At 48.2% G+C, this 3382-nt stretch overlaps 1 long non-coding RNA gene across 1 annotated transcript in view; it reads left to right on the top strand.

Annotated features, from left to right (window-relative positions):
* Positions 1 to 1642: 1642 nt before the first annotated feature.
* The window catches only part of LOC141564816 (uncharacterized), a 12568-nt gene continuing 10828 nt past the window's right edge, over positions 1643 to 3382 (top strand). Inside the window, exon 1 of the long non-coding RNA XR_012488740.1 lies at positions 1643 to 2059. This is a non-coding gene — a long non-coding RNA (uncharacterized LOC141564816). The remainder of the gene's footprint in view (positions 2060 to 3382) is intronic.

Below are 3382 nucleotides of genomic sequence, written 5' to 3'. Positions count from 1 at the left end.
TGTTAAGATGTTTGCCTTTTCAAAGAGTGAGGGAGGGGAGAGGATTTAGAGCTAAAATTAAAAAAAAAAGTTGTTTTTTGTTTGTTTGTTTGTTTTACATATACTTGAGAGGGGAAAAAAAACATGCACCCACATTGAAGAAACAAACTCAGAACAACAGGTGAAAGTGACCTAGCTGATGCAGACCCCAGATGATGGCAGACACCAAAAGTTGGGGTTTGGTCATGTGAAAAATTTGCAATGTCCGTTTTTGGGGCAAAAGGCAGATTTATTCAGGGGAATAGGTTACAGACAAAATGAAGGGGTATAAGAATATCATAGACACCAAGAATGGTACATATGAAATAGAGTTGGGAGAGCAGAGAAAAGGGTTTTAATAATTAATGATGGAAAGGGCAAGTTCCTTAGAACAACAGGTGAAAGTGGCTCCAGATGATGGCAGACACCAAAAGTTGGGGTTTGGTGGTGTGAAGAATGGACAATGTCCATTCTTTTTGGCAAAATGTAGATTTATTCGTGGGAATAGGTTACAGACAAAGTGAAGGGAAATCGGATATAATAGACACCAAGAATGGTACATATGAAATAGACTTGGGAGAGTAGAAATGATGGAGAGCCTAAGTTCCATGGTGGAACTTGCTGTTTGCCCGGAGAAGGGAAACACTCCATGGGGTTGGTTATGCTCTTAACTAACTCCGAAAAGGGAGTTAGTACCACAAAAGAGTGGTATAGCTATAATATATATATATATATATAATATATAGCTAGCTATAAGGAAGAGAAGTTGGGTTTGGAGAGTCCCCAAGTCATGACAGCGCTCGGGGCATAGGGAGGGAGAAGGAGAAAGACACCATCAAGCAGAGTGCCATGGTGGGCAGGGGTGTTTAACCTCAGAGACACGCCTGGAGTTTCTGGTAGGACATGGCAAGGTGAGGCTGCCCAAGACCCCTACAGAGGGTGGCTCCCAGGGGCTTGACACAATTGGGGTTTTTGAGTGGAGGACCTTCTCAGAGGGTGGGACCTCTAACAGTGCTTCCTCTGGGGTCAACTCTTGTTTCTCTCTGCCCAACACACCCTCCACTCGGAACCTCATCAGAAGGCTCTAAGTCCCAGTCACTGCAAAGGTAACAAACGGGATTTTGCCAGCTAACAAGAAGTGGATGGAGATTCCCCACGGAAAAGCAGGCAAGAGAACAATAACGTACGGCTGTGCTTGCGCTTGTGGCATTTAGAGACGAACCTCGCCTGGAATTGGAAGTGTGGCCCACTCCGGGGGCGGGACACCGGTCCCTAGTGCGTCCTGGGTCCCTCGCCTTCCCCCAGGGAGAGCCAGATCGGGTCCGTTGGCAATCCCCTGGGGAGAAGCACGTGGCCTGGCTTTCTGCGGTTTCACTGTGTTGACTTATCAAATTAAAAAAAGGGATGTGTTCATTTTCTCCACCACAGCACGCGGGTGTCTCTTACCTTCCCTTTCTACAGGCAAGTAACACATGCAAATCTCCCCACAAATCAGGAAGCAAATAGACTCGTTCCCGTTCACTTGTCATTGTAATGAAGCATCTGCTCACTTTTTTTTTTTACCCCTGCAAGTTCCTTCGCGCCCCCCTCCCCCCAATTCACTGCGTGCTCTGGCTCCCCAACCTTGCACTGCCACCTCGGTGGCTGCTCTCTCGGCTTTTGCTTGTGGCTACATCACTAGGCGCCTGAGCAAAGAGCTCATTAACAAACCGGTGCGGTAAGTTGTGCACCGCAATCCCTCTACTGCTCCTGGAGGCAGCTTTTAGCTGGGTGCTCCGATGCAGCGGCGAGGCTCAGGCAGCCGCAGCAGCGGCCGAGAGCTCTGCGGCAGCCGCAGCCACGCGGCCACGGCGGCGGCGGCGGCCCCCCGGGAGGCCCGCCCGGAGCCCGAGCCGGGCTCGGCAGAGGCCCCGGTAATCAGCAGGACTCTGCTCCGGCTCGCGCGCGGACCGGGCTTTCCACCGCGGGAAGGGCGAGCGAGCTAAAGTTGGTCTGCATCAAGGCAGACCCGCTCTGAGCAGCTGCAAATGGGCTTTAGGAGGTAAGGCTGCAGGGAAAAGGCAAAGATGTGCCTCTAGGGGAGAAAGGGCAGAGAGCAGCAGGGCAATGCAAAGCAGATGCAGAGCCGCGTCTCGGGCAGGCGTGGGGGTGGGGGCTGCTCGTTATTTTGTAACGGAGGGGGTGAAACAACAGGCTGACACTTGGCAGATGGGAGGAGTTTCTGCCCTCGCGTCGGGATGGCACCGTCGCTGAACCCCGGGGGCGGATGGGACCTCTGAGGTCATTTAGTCCGGCCTCGGTGATTCTGCCTTAAACTGCGCGCCTTTTGTAGGCGGGCTGCAAAGTTTGGGACCACACCTGCTCCGCTGAAGGCAATTGGAGACCCTGGGGGGTGGGTCTGAGTCTCCTCTGTGGCCACACACACGCCCACGTGTGTATATGTTATATGTCTACACAGTATATCTAGTATCGTGGCAACATGCGTACATCGGTGTAGCGATGCAGGCGTGTGCATTTGTGCATGCATGGACACACATACACACACAAAGTGCACAATGTACAACACTCCACATATCACACACACGTGTACATATACATACATGTGTATCGTTTTAAAGAAAATGGCTCTAAAAAGAATAAAACCTCGTGTAATTTTCAGTAGTGACAATTAAAATCAGTTGCTTCAGAGTTGGATTCATTTTAATATTGTGTGTTTCTTTTCCACTTGCTACTTACTATCTCTTTGAGGGCATTGTTATGAAAGGAAAAAATATTAGCTTGACTTGGACGCCCTGGCCAAGGGGAATCTGCCCTCACTTGAGCTAGGTACAGGCGCTCTGCTTTGGCTTTCCTTCCCATTCAAAGAGTAGATAAGTGTGCACTCCCCAGACCACGCAAACTCACGGTGCACTGGGGCTTTATCCATGTTATTACTCTTCAATATGAGTGACGTATTTGAGAACAATAAGTGGAAAATGGTGAACGTTTCCTGAATTTTTGGCCAGTTACAGTTTGTATGTTACACGTGAAGGTGGAATGTATTGTTTAGGACATTTCATTTAAGCAAATAACTCGTTAAATTAATTTTAAAGGAGCCTTCTTTCCCATTACTTTATGTGAGTTGAGAGAACACTAGTAAAAATCTATTACTGTCCTGGGGTAAACTTTAGAAAGAAACAAAATACAAAAATCCTGATTTCTCATACTTTGCCTTGAGTTCTTTGGGCATTTAAAAAAAAAACTTGAAATTCAAATAGTGTTTAGATTATTGGAAAGTAATTAGTTGGAACTCTGTATTATATCAGTGCAAGGGGCAGCAGCCAAGGTGGTTGAATGTTTTTGTTAAAATGCTCCCAATAGATCT

Source organism: Sminthopsis crassicaudata, chromosome 3, assembly GCF_048593235.1.
Source record: "Sminthopsis crassicaudata isolate SCR6 chromosome 3, ASM4859323v1, whole genome shotgun sequence".
Lineage (NCBI taxonomy): Eukaryota > Metazoa > Chordata > Mammalia > Dasyuromorphia > Dasyuridae > Sminthopsis > Sminthopsis crassicaudata.
This window is presented reverse-complemented; position numbering and strand designations above follow the sequence as displayed.